General features: G+C 33.8%; 1 long non-coding RNA gene across 1 annotated transcript in view; it reads left to right on the top strand.

Moving 5' to 3' along the window:
* LOC123569228 (uncharacterized) overlaps positions 1-21,642 on the top strand; it is a 124,183-nt gene extending 102,541 nt beyond the window's left edge. The window contains exon 3 of the long non-coding RNA XR_006692878.3: positions 21,506-21,642. This is a non-coding gene — a long non-coding RNA (uncharacterized lncRNA). The remainder of the gene's footprint in view (positions 1-21,505) is intronic.
* Positions 21,643-21,929: the final 287 nt, after the last annotated feature.

The following is a 21,929-nucleotide window of genomic DNA, read 5'->3' as shown; positions in this document are numbered from 1 at the left end:
CCTCGTGCCTGTAGTCCCAGCTACTCGGGAGACTGAGGCAGGAGAATAGCTTGAATCCGGGAGGCGGATGTCGTGGTGAGCCGAGATCATGCCACTGCACTCCAGCCTGGGCAACGGAGCAAGAGTCTGTCAAAAAAAAAAAAAAAAAAAAAAAAAAAAAAAGCCTCAACTCACTATGTGACCTCTCTCCTGTGCTTTTGTTTTCCTTGCACAGAAAACCTTGAATATGCAGTCAACATCCCTTACCTTTGCATCTTCAAACAAAGATGGATTGTTAGGCTGCTATTTCAGTCTCTTTTCCACCCCACCACTTCCCTGCAGATACTATTCCCAAGGCACCAATATTCCTATTGCTTCCAATGAACTTTAAAAAAACAAATAAACAAAAACCCTTCACGTCTTTTGGATTTCCAGCATTATTTGATGCTATGGAAAACTCCCTTCTTGAAATATTTTCCCTTAGTTTTAAACACATACATTCTTATGTTTTATTTTCCTCCTGCATCTGTATAGCTGCCTTCTTAGTTTTTCTTGCCCCTGCCTTCTCAAGTGTTGAATTCTTAATTGTTTGCATCCCTGTCATAGTCTTCAAAACCATATTCCATCTACAAACAGGCTATGTTGGCACTGGAATCCATCTTCTCTTAAATAACGTACAATATTCATATCTCAGATTAAATTTTGCTTCTTCCAAGAGGCATTCATTGAATCTGGGATACACACCCTCCAAGAGCTCTCCTGAAATGTAGTATTTCCCCTGTTACAACACTTAACATCATACATTATAATTGCTTATTCTTTTGTCTGTATTCAACATTTTACTCTCCACTTCTATAAAAGTATGGGTCATGCCTGCTTTCTTTTACCAGACACATCACCCACATTTATCACAGTGCCTTGCAAATGGCAAGTTCTCAAAATGTGAAGAGATATTTGTCTTTTCTGGTGTCAGTACCATATTATTTTAAATATTATAGTTGAATAATAAAATAGAGCAAACAGTCTTTATTCATTTTCCTAATTCAAAATCATCTTAGTTTTTCACTTGCACTTTCAGATTTGCTTTAGGAAATGATGTCCAAATCAATTAACAAGCCCATTATTTTCAATCATAATTATTTACTGTAGAAACATGATAATTAAAATATTAAAAACTACCTATCTCAGTAAGCATATATTCCTCAACTGCTCTTGATATAGACTTTGATTCTTTACATATATACGCTTAGATTTCCAGCAACAAAAGGACTTTCTGCTTGTTTTGAGGGTCAAAACTAAGTAATATCAGAAAGTGTCCCTAATAATTCCCAGTATTTCATACACAGATTCTGACAGAAGTGATGTGGAAAATGCACATGTACTCCATGCATTGAAAGAAAATGAGTTCTTGTCAAAATAATATCTTGAAATTAAATAAAATCTGAGTATTTTTCCCATGAGGTATTTTATTTTTTATACTATTTGTGTGCCATAAACCTATGAGGTAGATTTTCCTGGATTGTTGTATAGGTTGATCCACTATTATTGTCACTTATTTTGCAGCAGAAGAAATGGAGACAGAAAGATAATGGAGTATCTGTCTGATGCAAATATTTTAGAATAGTTTTCTCCCAGTGTCAAGCTGAATATGCATCTCCTTACACTATTCACCTACACAATGCTTCACAAGCATACTATAAGACAATGTTCATCACTCCATCACTTTTTGGAATATAGTTACTGCTATAGTAATTCTTTGGTGTAATTCCACAGTTTAATGTATTAGCAGCATAAAATTTCTTTTGCTGCTTTTCATCAAGGGGCCTAATTAGAACCTTCATTTTGATGCCATACTTTCCAGTATATGCTAAGACCTGCTGCCTCTATCTTGGCTCTCCCACTCAGTGGTACCCGGAAAGCAACTGGAGAACAGTGTTCATGCTCTCACATTCTTCCACTCAGCTTTCTGAGTTCAGAGGACAACGAAGTCCTCAAATCTAGATGAATTTCCACCGTCCCATTAGATTTTTAATTAAATAAAAATAAGGCTATTATTTTTAAAGTTAAAAGTAACTGAGGAACAGGATTCTGGGAAGTGGAAAACACAAGGAATTTGTCTCCCCACTTAGGAGAATGCACTTGCAGAGTATGTCTGATGTAAAAATTTTGGAACTCTGCAGTCTATTTAAGGCTTGCAACTTCCAGGTAAAAGCTCCGACTGGGAATTGCAGTTAATTTCTGATGAATTTCAATGCTCAGCACTGTAGCAGATACTCATTCTCCACCCCTAGCCACACTGCAAGTAGCTGTGGACATGTTCCTGAAGCAGCTTTCACCCAGATTGCAAGAGTCAGGATGGGCAAAAGGAAGATCATTCTCCACATATCCGGGATCTTTGCTTGGATTGCTGGTTGCCGCTTCTGATCACAGCAGTACAAAGAGGCAGGAGGCCATAATTGTTGCACTTCTCACTATTGTTACTAGGCCCTCACTCTTGGCCCAAGTGATTTCCCCGAGACATAAAGGGCCAGCACACTTTTCACTCCATTTTTCTCTTTTAAAAGCCTTATGTAAAGATTAGGGCATTCATTAACAACCGCATATATGAGAAACAGTAGCAAGTAACTGTGTGCCCAGGAAATGACACAGGCTCAGAAAAGATCTGACAAACTTTAAGCTTACACTTGTGGCTGATCCTTGGAACTGAGACAGCCTACAACAATCAGATGAAATAAAACACAAACATTCCAGAAAATAGCAGACGCTGTGGAAAAGAGAATCTGAGTTTCGTAGTTGCTACATTATTAGATTCAACTGCAAAGCTTTCAACAAATAACCCACAAGACAAAGAGAGAGGAACATAGGGACCATTCAAAAGAAAACAAACTGTCCCTGACAAAGCTTGATGACACATCTACTAAACAGACTTTAAAACAAATGTCTTAAACATACTCAGAGAAGTAAAAGAAGATGGGGAGAAAGTCAAGAGAACAATATAGAAACAAAGTGGTGATATTGATATAGAGGTGGAAAACCTAAAACAAAACCGAAAAGAAATTTTGGAGCTGAAAACTATAATAATGAAAATCAAAAATATATATATATAGAGAGAGGGCTTCAAGGGAAGATTTGATTAGGTAGAAAAATCAGCAAACTTGAAATAGGACAAAAAATATTACTGAGTCTTAAAATAAGAAAGGGAAAAGACTGAAGAAAAGTGAATGGAACCTAATGTATCTGTGGGGCACCATAAAGTGGACCAATATACACATTGTAGAATAAAAGAAGGAAGAAAACAAGAGACAAAAAAACATTTAATGAAACAGAGTCTGAAATGTTTCCAAATTTGGTGAAAGACATGAATATAAACATCAAATAAGTTCAATGAACTTTAAGTAAGTTAAATAAAGAAACTCACATCAAGACAGTTGTCATCAAAATTTCAAAAGCCAGAAACAAAGAAAATCTCAAAAGGAGCAAGAGAAAAGCCACTTGTCACATACAAGAGATCCTCAGTAAGATTATCGGCAAATTTCTTATCAAAAACTGTAGATGCCAGAAGGTAGTGGGTTAATATATTCAGAGTGCTAACAGAAAGCAATTGTCAAACAAGAATGCTATAGTTGGCAAAACCATCCGTCAAAACTCAGGAAGAAATTAAGACATTCACAGATAAACAAAGCTGCTGGAGTTTGTTACCACTAAACCTACCCTGCAAAAAATGCTCAAGGGAATCCTGGAGCGTGAAAAGAAAAGATGCAAGACAATAACTAGAAGCTATGTGAAGAAATAAAGATCTCAACATAGAAAAATATATGGGCAATTATAAAAGCTAGTCTTATTGTAGTGACAGTTTTTAATTGTATTTGTCGCTTTCCACGCAATTTAATGAACTAACACATTAAAAAAAAATTACTGTAAAAGCCAGTATCGTAACGTTGGTTTGTAACTCCACATTTTCTTTTCTATATAAGTTAAGAGGCATCTCAAAGAATTATTTGTTTATAATTTTGGGCACACAATGTATAAAAATGAAATTTTATTATATCAATAACCAAAAACAGTAGGGACATAGCTTTTAAAGGAGCAGAATTTTTGTATGTCATTGAAGTTTAGCAGGTATTAAGTTAAATTAGAGTGTTATAACTTTAGGATATAATTCCTATGGTAATCACAAAGAAAGTAGCTGTAAAATATAAACAAAAGTAAATGAGAAAAGAACTTACACATTTCACTACAAAAAATTAACACAAAGGAAGACAGTGATGCAGGAAATGAGGAACAAGAAAAACTATGACACTTACAGAAAAAAGTAGTAAAATGACAGAGGTAAGTTATTACTTATTAGTAATTCATATAAATATAAATGAACTAAGCTCTAATTAAAAGTTAGACAATGGCAGAATGAATAAAAATTACTGATCTAATTACACACTGTGTATAAGAGACTCTTTTTAGATTCGAAGACACAAATAGGTTGAAAGTTAAAGGATGGAAAATACATTTCACGAAAATAGTAAGCAAAAGAGAGCAGGGAGTGGCTGCACTAAGATTTAAAAATAGATTTTAAATCAAACATTTACAAGAGTCAAAGAAAAAGACATTGTATATTAAAAATTTCAACACAGCACTAATATATAGCAATGAAACACTTATGCACCTAATAACAGACCATAGAGACATATGAAACAAAAACTTACAGAATCAAAGGAAGAAATAGTTCTATAATAATAGTTGGGGACTTTAATAGTCTACTCTGAAAAATGGATGGAATTACTAGACAGAAGATGTGTAAGGAAATAAAGAACTTAATATAATTTACCAACTAGATCTAACAAAAATGTACAGAATACTCTTCCCAAAAACAACAGCATAAACTTTCTTCTCAAGAGCACACGAGACATTTTTAAGGACAAGCCATATATTAGGTCGCTAATTAAGTCTCAATAGGTTTAGAAAATAGACATCATACCAAGTATATCTTCAAACCACAACAGGATAAAGTTAGAAGTTAAAAACACAAGTAAAACTGGAAAAGCCACATATTTTTGGAAAATAAACAACACACTCTTAACTAATGGGTCAAAAAGGAGAAATCAGAGAGAAAATTAAAAATATTTAGAGATGAATAAAATAAAACCACAACATATCAAAACTCATGTGAGGTAGTAACATTTATGAACATCTTTAAAATGAGAAAAAAATCAACTCAACAATCTATCTTTACAACTAATTAGAAAAAGAAGAACAAATTACATCCAAAGCTAGCAGAAGGATGGAAACAGTAAAGAGCAGAGATCAATGAAATAGATAATAGAAAAACAGTAGAGTAAATCGATGAAACTAAAAGTCGGTTCTTTAAAAAGATTTTTTAAACCGACAAATCTTTAGCCTGATAGACTAAGAGAAAGAGAGAGTATACGTAAATTACTAAAATGAGAAATGAAAGTGGGGACATTGTCACCGATTATACAGAAATAAAAAGGATTATAAGAGAATACTATGAGCAACTGTATGGCAACAATTTGGATAACCTAGATAAAATGCACAAATTCCTATAAACACAGAACCTACCAAGACTAAATCATGTAGAACAAGAACATATGAATAGACCTGTAACTAGCAAAAAGATTGTAATAATAATAATAATAATAATAATACTCCTGACATATATCTTCTGTACATAAAAAGCCCTGGACATGATGGACTCACTAGTGAATTTACTAAACATAAAAAAAAAACCTAACATAAATTATCTAACTTTTCCAAAAAGTGAAGAGGAAAAAACACTTCTTAATTCATTCTATGAAGCCAGCACCAAATCCAGGAGCAAGTTAACAGGATTATGTACCATGACCAAAAACCAATGGTATTTATTCCTGGAATGCCAAAAAGGCTCAACATATGAAAACTGATTAATGTAATATACAATCTAAACAAAATATAAAACAACATGATCAACCTAATTGATGTAGAAAAAGCAACTGACAAAATCATCACCTTTTCATAATAAAAACAGTCAACAAATTAGAACTAGAAGGAAAGTATTCCGACACAATAAAAGCCATGTACAGGCGTACCTTGTTTTATTGTGGTTCACTTTATTGCACTTCACAGATATATATATATATATATTTTTTTCAGATTGGAGGTTTGTCACAATCCTGAGTCAAGCAAGTCTGTAAGTGCCATTTTTCCAAAAGCACATGCTCACTTTTTGTTTCCACATCATATTTCGGTAATTTTTGCAATGATTTAAACTTTATTATTATTTACACTTGTTATGATGGTCCGTGTCCTGTGATTGTTGATATTACTATTGTAATTGTTCTGTGCACCATGAACCCCACCCATAAAAGACAACAAACATACTAGATAAATGTGTGTGGTCTGACTGCTCCACTAATTGGCCATTCTCCCATCACTCTCCTTCTCCTCAGGCTTCCCTAGTCCCTGAGAGAAAACAATATTGAAATTAGGTCAATTGGCCGGGCGCGGTGGCTCAAGCCTGTAATCCCAGCACTTTGGGAGGCCGAGACGGGCGGATCACGAGGTCAGGAGATCGAGACCATCCTGGCTAACACGGTGAAACCCCGTCTCTACTAAAAATACAAAAAAAAAAAAAAACTAGCCGGGCGAGGTGGCGGCCGCCTGTAGTCCCAGCTACTCCGGAGGCTGAGGCAGGAGAATGACGTGAACCCGGGAGGCGGAGCTTGCAGTGAGCTGAGATGTGGCCACTGCACTCCAGCCCGGGCTACAGAGCAAGACTCCGTCTCAAAAAAAAAAAAAAAAAAAAAAGAAATTAGGTCAATTAATAACCCTCAAATGCCTGTAAGTATTCATTATAAGAATAATTTTACATATCTCACTGTAAATAAAGAGCTATAGAAGCCAATTTCATTTACCATTCTGAAAATCCTAAGGCCCTTAAGAATAATGCTAAAGGTACTCTGCCTGTGCTCTAGAAATGGAACAACAAAGCCTGTATGACAACACATTTGTTTACAGTGTAGTACCAAATTTTTAAAGCCCATCGTGGAGACCTTCTGCTCAGATAAAAAGATTTCTTTCCAAATAATCTGTTAATTCACCAGGAACCTCATCTACTAAGAGCTCTGATGTAGATGTACAAAGATATGAATGTTGTTTTCATGGCTGGTAGCACAATAACCATTTTGCAGCTCATGGATCAAAGAGTAACTTTGACTTTCCAGTCTTATTATTTAAGAAATACATTTTATAAGGCTATATCTATCATAGATAGTGATTTCTCTGATTGACCTGGACAAGACCTAAACTGAAAACCTTGCAGAAATAATTTAGATTTTATTCCAAATGCTGCTAAGAACATTCGTAATTCATGAGAGAAGGCCAAAATATCAACATTAACAGAGTTTGGAAGATGATCCCAATCCTCTTGAATGGCTCTCAGGGGTTGAAGACTTCAGTGGAGTAAGGAACTGCCAATGTGGTAGAAGTAGCAAGAGAAATAGAAGTGGAGCTGGAAAATGTAACTGAACTGCTACAACCTCATGATAAAACTTTAATACATGAGGAGTTGCTTCTTATAGGTGAGCAAAAGAATGTTTTCATGAGATGAAATCTATTCTTGAAACAAGCTGTGACTATTGTTGACATGACAACAAATTATTTAGAATATTACATAAACATATTGATAAAGCAGTGACATGATTTGAGAAAACTGACTCCAATTTTAAAAGAAGTTATACTCTGGGTAAAATGATATCAAACAGCATTGCATGGAACAAATGTTTTGTGAAAGGAAGAGTCAATTAAAGAGGCAAACATTCATTGTTGTTCTAAAGAAATTGCCACAACCACCTCAACCTTGAGTAACCACCAACCTGATCAGTCAGCAGTCATCAACATCAAGGCAAGAACCTCCACTGGCAAAATGATTAAGATTTGCAAAGTAATAGGATACAAAGTCAGCACATAAAATTCATTTGTACTTTTATACACTAACAATGAACAATTTGAAATAAAAAATAAAATACTTAGGAATCAAGAAGGTGGAAAATTTGTACAAAGTAAACTATGAAATATTGTTGAGAGAAATTTTTTTAAAAAAGAAATAAATAGAAATATGCTTCATGTTAACAGATTGGAAAACTTCATGTTAAAATGTCAGTATGACCCAAAGTGATCTATACATTCAACACAAGTTGAATCAAAATCTCAAATAAGTTTCTTTGCAGAAATAGGAAACCCCATCTTAAAATTCATATGGGATTTCAAGGGACCCTGGATTATCAAAACAATCTTGAAAAGAAAGAATAAAACTGTAAGATTCACACTACCTGATTTAAAAACATACTGTGAAGCTATAGTAATCAAAACAGTGTGGTACTAGTATAAAAACAGACACTCAGACCAATGGATAGAATAGAGAGCTCAGAAATAAACACTCACATATTTGGTGAAATGATTTTTGAAAAGGACACCAGGACCATTCAATGGGGGAAACTATAGTCTTTTCAAATAAAGGGTACTGGGAAGACTAGACAGCCATGCACAACAATGAACTCAGATCCTACTTCATTCATTATAAACATAACTTACATCAAAATGGGTTTAAATGTCAGACCTAAACCTATAAAACTCAGAGAAGAAAACTGAAAATTAACAAGTCTGATGTTGATAAAAACAGGAGGTAGAGAAATTCTAGGCAGACAGGGGTGGGTCCCCAGTAAAACCCCACCTTCAAGCCAAAAAAAGCAACAACAGAAAAATCCAACATTTTGAAACCTGCAGCCCAAAGTGAGAACTTCTATTCCTGTTTGCCCACTCTCTTCCAATTGGTTCTTTCTGAATAATGCCTTTTTACCAATCAAATGTTGCCATTTCCAAAACTACCAATAGACTGCCCTGCCCCTATCTCGTGCCTATAAAGACTCCAGACTCAGTCGGTAGAGGGAAAGACAGGTGGACCTCAGGGAGATGACTGGACCTTGAGGGAGATGGCTAGACCTCAGGGAAGAGATGACCTGACTTAGGGGAAGATGACTGGCCTTTCCCATCCCCTCCCCAGGTCCCCTCTCTGCTTAGAGCTATTTTCATCACTCAGTAAAATTCTCTACTTTCACTATCCTTCAATTGTCCATGTGACCTCATTCTTCTTGGATGCTGGAGTAAAGCTCAGGACCCATTGAGTGCAGGTACCCAAAACTGCTGTCACACTGACCCTTTGCCCTCACAGGCAGAGGGCAGCCACCTCACGTGATGAGGCAAGGGGCCAATTGAGCTGCTAAGATGCCGCCATCTGCAGACAATGAAACTAAGAGAACATTGTAAAACCCTCTCTGGGGCTTTGGGGTGGCAGGCACCCCAACTTGGGTGCCACCTCAGGTCCCACATGAAGCTTGCTGAATATCATTCAGCCTTAAAAAGGAAGGAAATTCTGACATAAGCTACAACATGAATTTTGAGGATATTATCCTAAATGAAATAAGCCAGTCATAAAAAGACAAATAATATATGATTCCACTTATATGAGGTAGTCAAACAGTCAACATCACTAAGACAAAGCACGCTTATTGTTGAGGGGTGTTTGGGGAGGCAGGAAATGGGGAATCATTGTTTAATGGGTATGGAGTTTTAATTTTATAAGATGAAAAGAGTCACAGAGGTGGATGGTGGTGATAGTTGCACAACAATATGAATATATTTAGTGCCACTGAGCTGTACACTTAAAAATTGTTAGGATAGTAACTTTTATGTCATGTGTATTTTACCTCAATTTAAAAAGTAATAAAGCAAATGAGATACTAGTGGGAATTGACTTTACCATCTGGTCACTATGATCCAATCTATCAAATCTCTTCTGTATTCTATATTTTGGTGCATAGAAGAGTCTATTTTGGAAATAGATTTGACATTCAAGGGTCTTTTGGTTATTGTTGTTTTTAAATGACTCACTTTGACCGAGCAGCTCATTATCATCCCCCTCCAATATGTGCAATATTGACATGCATTCACTCAAACTAAGTTTATAAACAAAATTATTTCACAATTAAAATAAGGGTATTCTTAAACAAATATTTTTATTTTGACTGATTTTGGTAAGAACATTTGTCAATGTCAACTATCATCATTTGTAGATTATTGTTAGAAGTTATCTCAAAAAGAGTAGAAATAGGAATATTATCTAGTTTAAAGAGATATAATTACCATCGTTATGCCTCCACCACCCAAATGTGTAGCATAGTTCAAGTCATATAGCCAGCTTAACATATTTAAGATATAATATCACAATAGCAGTAAAGTTTATCCAAAAGTATCAGTGTTATAGAATGAAACACTGGAATGGTCACTGTATTGACTTTGTCAATATTGACTTTGATCTTCAGTCAGAATCTTCACATATCAGGGCCTCAGTTTTCTCATCTATAAACTGTGCAGGTCAATTTAAATGATTCATAGTGCCTTTCAGCATTAATATTTTGAATTTCTATAAGATGAGTAACGCATTTTGCTTGCCTGAGATAACAGTTCCCAGTTTTATACATTCAAAGGGATCTTTAAGTGTTTTCATTAGAGTCCATGAAGGAGCCAGGAAGCAGTTTACTTACCAAGAGAAGTTTACTCTCCTAGCTCCTGCTTTACAGTAGTGCCTGCCTCTGTTCAACACTGTTTTAGTGGCACAGTTGTAGGATTTTGATTTAAAAATAAAAGTATGCTCTTTGAGTGGCATTCTGCAAGAGAAGTGATTTTATTGCTTAAGATCCCTCTTGTATTATGCAGTCTTGTAAGCCAAGTATGAATGTTGACATAAATGATGTATTGCACAAGTACAGGCTTCACAGATAGAGCTGTAACTTCTAAAGATCCAGAAAGATAAAAAGTAAATCCATGCTGTAATTTAAATCCAGGTTATAAACTTGGACTCCACCTGGGGTTTCATTTAGATTTGATAAATTATCATATCTCAGCTCAGGGAACTTTCTCCAGAGCCTTTCATTCTCACTTCATTGACATTTCAGTAAACAGTATTTAAGAAGTAGATATGAAATTCTCCTTGTTTGGCCTTTAGTGGCAGGCAGATTTACTGGGGGTGAAAAAAGAAAAATTTTATACAGTGTAAGGAGAAATATTTTGAGGTAGAATTCTATATAAATATTTATTGGGGTGAATTTAAATATCTCATTAGAATGATCATTCAGGAATGTTTTGCCACTGATTTGAGAAATAAAATGCTGTACAAATAGAACATAGGCACACTAAAATGTGTGTGCCTATGTGTGCTATACAAATGAACATATACACACTAAAAACTAGTGAATAATTACAAGACAGGAAATTGTCTTTGTGATAAATACAAAAAAAATAGACAATTAGAACATATCTGTGTGCTTAAATTAAAAGTGTCCTTCATTAGAAAATTCACAATCACAATTAAAACAATATTCTCAGATCCATAAGTACTTTTCTTTAAATAGTTTAGGCTTATTTTTTTTCTCTCTCACTTGCTCTCACCCTCTCACTCTTGCTCTCCCTCTCTTTATCAATTGTTTATCTGTCAACTCAAAGGAGTAGATATTGTAGCCATTATTTAAGAAATTGGAAAATAGCACTAAATCCTTTCTCAAGGCAACATAATAAATTGACAATGAGCACAGATTAGAAGAAAAATCCTATTGTTTCTCTTCAAAGATAATCATGACACTCAGATACTAGAATATGTATTTTTCATCATGTTGATAAAAACATTGTGATGTTATTAAGACATATGATGTTATCCCCTTTTTAATGGATGAAGAAACAAGTTCTAGAAATTGAAAAGCCTGCTCATATGTGTGTGCATCCATGGCAATGAAAGATGATGAATTCTGACTTCTCATTCTGTGTGTTTCTCACTATACCACTCACCACTCTATATTTTCTTATATTTACTATTTCTAGACATTTAAAAATATATTGCCAAACTATAGTTCATCAAATGGAAATCTATTGTTATTATAATCTTTACTTGAGCTATTATGTTTTTGAATTATTTTGGTATATATACAAAAACTCATTTATCTTCAAACATTTAAAATTAAGACATTATTTTTGGGGGTAAAATTGACTAATTTGACATAGTATTCCTTTCAGTATTATTTATCAGTGAATCAGACTGGTATATGGGCAAACATTCTGTACACAGCAGGAACTCAGCAAAATAGCCTGCTTCTTCTCACAGTTAGGACCTCCTTTGTTCAATAATGCTGATTGAATACTTAAAACACAAGCACTGATAGTGTTAACGCACTCTAGTGTACAGAACTCTCCCAACCAAAAATAGTGCATGATTTCTTTCCTTCATTTGACACTATCTCATAAATAAAAGATAAGAGACTAATGAATTATAGTTTGTAAACACTAGAGCCAAATAATAACTGCTGATTGCCAATAAACTGCAATGAAAACTGATCCATACCAAGCAGAAGTGATACGGCAGCAATAAACATTTGGAAGAGAACTGTACATTAACAATTCTTGGGCTGCCCCTTGAATATTAATTCTTATGCACACAGCATTGTTTAGGAGTAATTTACAGAAATATTCTTTGGATGGGCTGTAAAAAAACTGTCAAAAATTTACTTTTCCTTCATTTCTCAGTTGCTTTTCATTCCTAGTATTTTTTGAAAAGCTACTTTTCATTCAGGAGCTATTTTATGAAAAGAAATAAAACATTAAATACAACCATCTAAAGCTACAATGTAATCTCTCCTCCAAGCCATGATAGAGAAAGTTATACCAGGCTTGGCCTCTCGATGTAAACAACAATAAAGCTGCACACAACATATGAAGCAAGTATTTCAGGCATTGGATAATATGCATTCCAGGATAATGGTTTTGAAGGATAACACAATGAACTAAGTTCTACATTTCCTTGGATATCTTCCCAGCAGAATTTTCCTGATAGCAGTGCAGGAAGGTACAGCTAAAGAACACAGTAGTGCCACTGGGTTGAGACTATAGATACTGAGGTTTGGTGCTGTAAGTTGACTGGATTTGGTTGATTAGGGAGAGCTCTACAGATGGCACCACTGAGGCTTGAGAGTGGGTTCACTATAGAACATTGGGCTGTATATAAACAGACTTGTACTAAAAAAATACTAAAGGAAGTTCATTAAGCAGAATAAAAAGTATTCCAGATGAAGATTTGGATCCATAAGGAGAAATAAAGAAGACTGGAGACAATAAATACGTAAGTAGATATAGAAGACAATTTTTTCTCTTCTCTTAGTTTCTTGAAGGACAGATGATTGTTTAAAGTAAAAATAATAAAGTTGTTTTGGGAGGGTGTTACGATAGATGTAGAATTGATCAAAGCACAAGGGATGATGGTAAATGGACTTATTACTGTTTTTATACTACTCTATTTTGTGTGAAATTGTTCAATATTAATTGCAAGTACACTTTGATAAGTTAAGGATAAATATTACAATCCCTAGAGCAACCATTAACAAAATACACAGTGCTATGGCTAAAAAACTACTTGGGAAATAAAATGTATTACTAAAAGATATTCAATTAACCAAATACAATTTGGGAGAGGAAAAACAGAGCAATAAATAATTAATGGGCCAAAAAAAGCAAGGTAAAAAGCTTAAATATAATAATATGAATAATTACTTGAAATGTGAATGGATTAAATTTTCCTATTAAAAGCCAAAGATTGTCAAATTGGACAAATAAGAGTCACTGAAATAAATTGTGCCTTAACAAGTTAAACCTTACGTTTTAAAACACAGATTGGGAGTAAAAGAATATAAAAATATTTATCATGCAAATAGTAAGCAGAATCACAAAAAGTAGGCTTCTAAACAATATTACCAGAGATAAAGGAGAAATATTTATTAATTATAAACTGTTCAATTCACATAAAGACATAATAATCATATGTGTGTATGCACCTAACAACAGAGTTTAAATATGTATAAAAATGGCCAGAAAAGTGTGAAATAGATAACCCCTCAAAAAATCAGTAAATATATAAATGATCAAAATAACACAATCAACTACCTTGTCCTAGTTAATGTATATAGAATACTACGCCCAAAGGCTGGAGAATATATTTTCTTTCCAAGTGCATATGAAATATTTACCAAAATAGACTACATACTGGACAATATCATAAAACTATACACCTTACAAAAGATTGAATTTTTAAGGTATATTTTCTGGACACAACATACCTACACTATAAATAACTAAAAATAAGATTCAGACAGGACCAAAATATTTGGAAATGAAATGGCAAAATTTTAGACTACCAGTGAGTCAAAGAAGAAATCACAAAGAACTTTAGAAAATATGGTACACTGAATATTATTATTAAAAATAACACAAAAACAACAGAGAAAACTTGGTGGGATGCCTCTGAAGCAATACTTTGGAGGGAATTTTAGGAAATCTTTTTTGTTTTTAAACCCTCTTTATTGATGTATGATTGACATACAAATAGACTCCAACTTGATAAGTTGGAGATACATACACACCCATGAAAACACTACCACAATCAACACCATAAACTTATTCATCACCTCCTAAAGGTTCCTCTTGCTCTCATTTATCATCATTTTTTGTTACATGAACACTTAAGAGCTATCCTTTTAGCATATTTTATACAACACATTATTGTTAACTATAGACACCATGCTGTACATTAGATCTCTAGGACTTACTCATCTGGCATAACTGAAACTTTGTACCCTTTGACTAATACCTCTTTCTCCCTCTGCTGAGCCCTTGGCAACCACCGTTATACGCTCTGCTGCTATGACGTTGATTGTTTTAGATTCTTCATACAAGCAGGATCTTGTAGTGATTATCTTTCTGTATCTGGTTTATTCACTTAGCATGTCATCCAGGTTCATCCATGTTGTAAATGGCAGGATTTCCTTCTGTTTTAAGGCTGGATAACATTTTACCATATGTATATGTATTGCTGTTTTGAGTGTAAAATGATATAACTCTTTGGAGTAACTAATACTTTCTTATGACCTTACGCATTCACTGAGTATAATTCAGTCATTCCACCAGTAAGTCTTTAACTAAGAGAAATAAAAACATTTGTTTATGAAAAGAATCAAGCAAGATTGTTTATAGCAGCTTTATTCATAATAGCCCCAAACTGTAAACAACCCAGATTTTCATCTGCAGAATGATGATTAAACAATTTGTGAAATATTCATATATTGTTTATAAAAAAAGGAGTAAATTGAAGATATATAACAAATGTGTGTACATCCTAAAAACATTATGTTGAAGCAAAGAAGCTACAGGCAAAAGAATATGCAAAATGAGATTCTATTTATGTGACATTCTACAACAGACATAACTATTCTATGGTGACAGAAATTAGAACAAGCTTGCCTTCACAGTGGGATTAGATTGACTGCAAAGGAGTTAAAGTAATCTTTCTCAGTGATGGAAATATCTTGTGTCTTGATTGGGGGATGGAGTACACAGGTTAATATGTTTGTTAAAATTCATCAAATTGTGTCAGGATCTGATTTCACTGAATTTTTTTTGCCTTGATTAAAATAGACAAGCAAATTAGTAAATAAATAAGGTCAAAGGAGGGACTTGTGTGGTAGTTGTTTTAAATGTATCTCGTCAAAATTGTAATTTTCTCCACTGCTTTTTGAGAGTCACTCTTATTTTAGTTATAGCTCAGCAATGTTACCACTGGGTTTTTAACAGGCTATTTTCAGTTCTGGTACCTATACCAAAAAAGGTCTTCTTTTATTTTTCTTCTTATTAGAGGTGTTGAAGCATAGCACATCATTTAGATGAGATGTGTGGGTTATGCTCTGATAACAAAGTAACTCACATTTTTTAGTGTCTTTATGAAATAAGATCTGTTTCTCACACAACATATACCATATACATCAATAGGGGACTTAGGTTCAAATAGGCACTCAAGTGCCTGGGCTTATAACTGTAAGACCAGATGAAAAACATAGAGGAGGCCATGGAATGTTTGCTGAGTGCTACCATTTCTGCCACAATGATCATATGGTTTAGTCAACTGCAGTAAATACTGCATAGAAATCAGTGGTGGTTATAACAGCATCAAACCTCGCAATCTTATAGCAGGACTATGGTAGGAGTGTGTAAGTTGTCAGAATCAAAGTAGAGTCACTTGTATCAAACTCTAACATAAAGTAAATATATAAAGCCAGGAGGCTGAGAAGGGAGGGCCCTCACACACACGTCTATGACTTTACAAAGGCTCTCTGAAGTGTTCTGGTGCATGTATGCCTATCACAGAAGACTGAAAAAACCATAACTTTACATAAAGACCATTGCCACTTTACATAAAAATAAATTACTTCTGAGAGGACATCTGCTCAGCAACTACCTGTCCAACCTTGGACTGGTGCCACTTTTGTTATCCATTGTTTTACCCAAAGACAATTATCTCAAAACAATTACGTAATCCTTCTCATTATTACTTTAAAAATCTTTGTCTTCCTTTACTTCCCCAAATGCACCACACAGTTACCATGGCAAGGGTATTCTCACTGCAATACCCTATTCCAAAATAAATATCATTTTCTTTTACAGAGTCTCTCTCTGTTATTTGGGTAGACAGTTGAAAACTAGAGAGATTGTAGTCCACGGCTTTTTCTAAAATTTATAAAGACGTTCTTAAATGGACAGGCTTTGGTTTTTGTATTACTTGCTGAGTGTTTGCTTTATATTTCTACTTATTTATGTTTTAAATGTCTTTACCCAATATATATTGCTCAAATATGACCACAAAATATTCCAGATATAAAGATTTCATAGTCCCATTGTTCTTAGTAAATTATTATGGTTTATGATGACCTACAAGGCCCTAAGTAATGCAATCCTTGTCTCCATTCCAAATCTATCTTAAGCCATATCCTCAACACACATTTACTATGGTTTCAAAAAACAGGTGTTAAAGGAACTTACTTCAGCACAATACCTACCATGTGAAAAGCCTGCAGCTAACATCGCCATCAATAGGAAAAAACTGAAAGCATTCCCTCTAAGATGAGACGCAAGGCAAAGTTGCCTACTCTCACCATTTCTTTCAACATAGTACTAAAAGTCTTAGCCAGAGTAATTAGACAAGAAAAAGAAATAAAACGCATCCAAGTCTGAAAGGAAGAAACAAATCTATGTCTACTTGTGAGAAGACATGATCATGTATATAGAAAACCCTAAATGTTTAACAAAAACCTATTATAACTAATAAATGATTTCAGTAAAATTACAAGATTGAAAATCAATATGCAAAAATCAGTTATATTTCTATACACAAACTGTTTAAAAAGTAAATTAAAAAACAATTCTATTCACAGTAGCAACAAAAATAAATAGAATACTTAATAATGATTGCAGTAGAGAGGCTAAGAAGGCATCATTCTTGGGAGATCCAGAATGCCTTTGTTGACAGAGTAGCTCAACAATTACTTAGACTAGCTGGAGCTAGTAGTAAAGGACACTTCCTCCTAACTTTCTAAACCTCACTCCCTCACTCAGGGTCAAGCTTGCATCACAGTTTGATTGCCCTTCTGGACTTTTCTGACTTTCTATTTCCTTTGATATAGGTATTTCCCCTAATAAATTATTTTCATGTTTAATCCTCTCTTGACCTCTTTTGGAGGACTTGGTCTACCACAGTGGTTTCATTTAGGACTAGAGCAGCTGACTCTCATAGATTAAATAATTAATCAGCAGTAGATCCATTTTTTTAAACCTACTCTTCTTTATAGATCATTTCATATCGTCATGTGATTTTTTCAATTGTATTGGTCTACTTTGGCTTCATAATTTTGCTTTCCTCTTGCAAAAGTGGCCCAGATTCATTGCTGAATATAGGATGTAAATATTTAGAATCCACAGATCAGAAAGACCTTTAACCTGACAAAATTCTGAACCCTGGAATAAATTTGATGCCAGATTTAGTATCAGAGAAATGTGCAGTTGTCATTATTATTTGAGGTGCTCAAATATTTTAATAAACTTCTTTAAAGACATGACTCGAGAAGCAAAGGATATGTTGCTTGCCAAGTCAATGGCAATATTGCATTCTACGATGGGTGCAAGGTTTCATCTGGGCATGCTCACATGAGGAATCAATAAAAATAAAATAATTATCCCAGGGAAAATAATTGGGCACTTTTGTTGTTGATGTTGTTTTCATCTACTTAAAAATGTTTAATATGTTTATAACAATGATAAACCTTTTAAATTTATTTATGATCCCAAGGAACAATCAATTTTTAGGATATGCTTAACTACTTTGTTTTTCTTTCTAATGTGGGACATTACAACATGACAATGGACTACAGTAACAGGACAATCACCAATAAACATCCAACTCTTAAATTGGAAATATTCTCTTATCTCTAAGTAGGCAGAAAAAAATAATTTGAGAGTAGATAATCTCATAATTTAAGGGTACAGGTCTGATTTTTCAGATTCAAGACAGAGGAGCTTAAATGATAAATAATAAATAAAAATAAACTCAACATTCAAATGTCTTTAAGTGATGGCAAACCAGGCTAAAAATATTCTTGTTACATTTTCAAAGCTGGTTTGAATACATTTCAAACAGTCTATAGTATTTCACCTATAAAGATTTTTAAATTCACATAGCAACCTATGTAACTGTCTCCATGTTTACAATACATTGCTTTATGCAACATGATCCCAAATTTCCCCATTCATACTGAGGACAAAAGGAAATATTGTACTTTTAATTTGTAGAAGCAATAGAGGATCTTTATCTTAAAGGGAGAACTTCAGGGAAGAAAAGCTGATTATATAGCTAAAAAAAAAAAAGACTTTCATAAGAATCAGGATATCTTACTTCTTGGAGATTATTTCCAGTGAGATGGGTCCAATCAATCTTCAGAATCCTGCCTTTTTATCCTTCCAGATGTATGATTCTAAGATTATGCTTCTTATATGGGTTTCTTTATGTGAAAGAAATGGGAAAGTTTTGTTGAGATAATGTCTAGAAGATAACAGAAATGGCCTAGAGATAAATGTATCAGATTGTCTCCAGATATCATTTCTCAGCATATTCCTTTTTTAAAAAATTACCTTTGGAATACTCGATTTGAGATGGCTTAGACTCACCTAGATAGAAGTTGAGGAAATCCATATATTTTAGTGGAAAAGCACACTAAGAAGTTATCTGGAGTATTACAAGTTACAAGAGTCTGACTGAGACATCTGCCAGTGGTGTTTAAAGGTATTTCTCAGTTGAGTCCTCAGAATGAAAAGGCCAGAAAAGTCACAGGACCTACCAGTCTTGTTAACAAGGCTGGTTAACAAACAGTGAAATTTGGAAAGCAATAATGATTATGTTTTAAAAGTATAGAAAATTAAGTAACCCAGTAATTCTATTTCTAGAAGTTAAAGGATGTACTCAAAGATTATATACAAGTATACTTGTCTTAGTTCTATATGTCATAGTTCAAAAAGACGTTCAAACAATGCATATATCAAACAACAGAAAATGGATGAACAAATTATGTTCCCGCCAGGAGTTTGAATTCCAGGAAATAATAAAAGATGAAATTTTAAAATAATTTGAATGGCATGAAGAAAATGATTCTAATATAAAATTAACTGATTAAAAAGCAGGATAGTAAGCATTATAATTTCAATTTTGTATGAAAAGAAGCAGGGATATACAACATATATTCATTTATCTATCTATATTCACAAACATACAAAACTGCAGAAACTGGGATTAAATTTGTTTATTAAGAATGCAACCTGGGTAATAGGATAAATAGTGCTTTTTATTGTCTTCTATATACTTTCTTGGATTGTCTGAGTTGTATACAATAAAAATGTAAAGCTTTGTAATAGGAACAAAATATAATGGTTTTCTTAAAGAAAAATAAAAATACTCAGCTGAAAATAGCCTGGAAAAGAAGACAAGATAAAATGAATTATAAAAGAGTAAGATTTTATACCCCATGGAAAGGGAGAACAGAAAGTAAAGCTAATATGAATAAGGAAGAAAAATTATGAATGTTTTATATTTCACAGGAATTTATTGCAATTGGTCTTGTGATGCTATTGAATTGTGAACTAAAAAAAATACCATTGGTAAAGACAATTAGGTCATTTCTGCTGTAACAATTATTGTAGTGTTATAATGTAAATAACTCTAATCTTAGTGTATGTAACACTCAGTGATCCAGATGCAGATAAAAATCTGTTTATAAAGATGATTTAAGATACAGACTCATTGTTCAGGTTGCTATGGTAATTAAAATCTCAACTGGGCCTTTATAAACCAAAGTCTATTTGATTTTTGTCATCCTTGCCAAGGGTAGCTCTGTATTCAGAGAAAACTTAAAACTCATTTCGGAAGGGAAAAATGAGCTGTTAAAAATCTAGATTCTTTATTATTGTATCAATAGCCTAATGCGTCTATACTATCACACATAAAAAGCCTCAATATTTAATTGATTACATATAATTTATGTGATATTTTAATAATTTACAAGAAATGTCAGCAAGTTCATAATGAAAGAAAATAAAATCAGATTTATGTATATTTTACAGAAATACATATACAACGCAACAACTTAGAATAGCTTTTTCTCCATATATTTCTCCCCATAATCTACTTTTCGAGCTTGCTAATGTTTAAATTTAATAATGGCATTTCTCCTCTTACATTTTTGATGAGTTGCCCCTGCTTTCCAACTAAAGCCCACATTTTATAAACTATCACTTAATTCTGCTTCTTTCTCCACTACATTTTCAATCTTCTTTGAACTTCAAAAGGTGTTTCATGTTCTCATTTTCAATTTATTGTACTTATGGATCTATCTACCTGGAAGAACACTCATCCTTCAGCAACTTTCCCTGCTGTTATCTCTCTCCTTTTCCCTGGCTGTCTCCTATTCTTCAGGACGCAACAGGATTTAACCACTTTTGTGAAATCTTCCCTGAATGATCCATTATTAACAACGCATTATCTGGTGACCCTCTTATATATGCTCAAATAATCTGTATATCACCCTTGCATTTGCCATATTTATATTAATTACATGTTACTGTGTTTACTAAATAATGCTTGTGAAACCGTTCCAATTGTCCAATTGTGAGTGCACTCACTAAATATGGTTGTAAAACCTTTCCAAGAAAAAAAATTCTTATAAATTATTAAAATACCACATAAATGAAATGTAGGAAGAGGAATGCTATGATTAAGTTTAAACATTAGCAAGTTCGGAAAGTAGATTATGGGGAGCAATACATGGAGGAAAAGAGGAAAAGCCACTCTAAGTTGTTGGGTTGTAATTTTTCCTGTAAAACATACATACATCTAATTTAATTTAATTATGGAAAAAAGCCATGTAATTTCTGCACACTAAATGTCATTTCTGGGGAATGGAAACTGATGTTTATGGTTTCTTTTGAATAAATATAAATATAGAAATTGATCCTCCTACTATTAAAACTTGAGAAAGTTACAATTGTCTAATCCGAATTCCTTTCTCAGGAAACGAACCAGCAAGTCTCCTAGATGGTGTCAAGGAACTGAAACTTACTAGATCATCGCAATTGGACAACGACACACCAGATCCCTCACTTGTGATGACTGCCTAATTGATCACCTGCTTCCTGTTGACCAACTCTTCTTCCTTAGCCCTCCCTAATTCCTGTTTTCCCACATATGATTCCATTTCCTTCCTGCTGTATAACAAACCCAAAATTCTAGACCATCAAGGACATGGATTTGAGACTCATCTCCCATCTTCTCAGACACAGCATGAGAATAAAGCTGTATTCCTTGGCTATCTTCATTGTGGCAGTGATTGACTTTCTGTGCAGTGAGTAGAAAGGGTTACACCGAACTCCTTTCTTTCAGTAACAGTTGTATTTACCACAGTTTATTGAAACTACCTTTTTATTAAAAATAAATA

This window comes from Macaca fascicularis, chromosome 15 (assembly GCF_037993035.2).
Source record: "Macaca fascicularis isolate 582-1 chromosome 15, T2T-MFA8v1.1".
Taxonomy (NCBI): Eukaryota; Metazoa; Chordata; class Mammalia; order Primates; family Cercopithecidae; genus Macaca; species Macaca fascicularis.
Note: the sequence above shows the minus strand (reverse complement) of the source record. Positions and strands in the feature narration are given on the sequence as shown.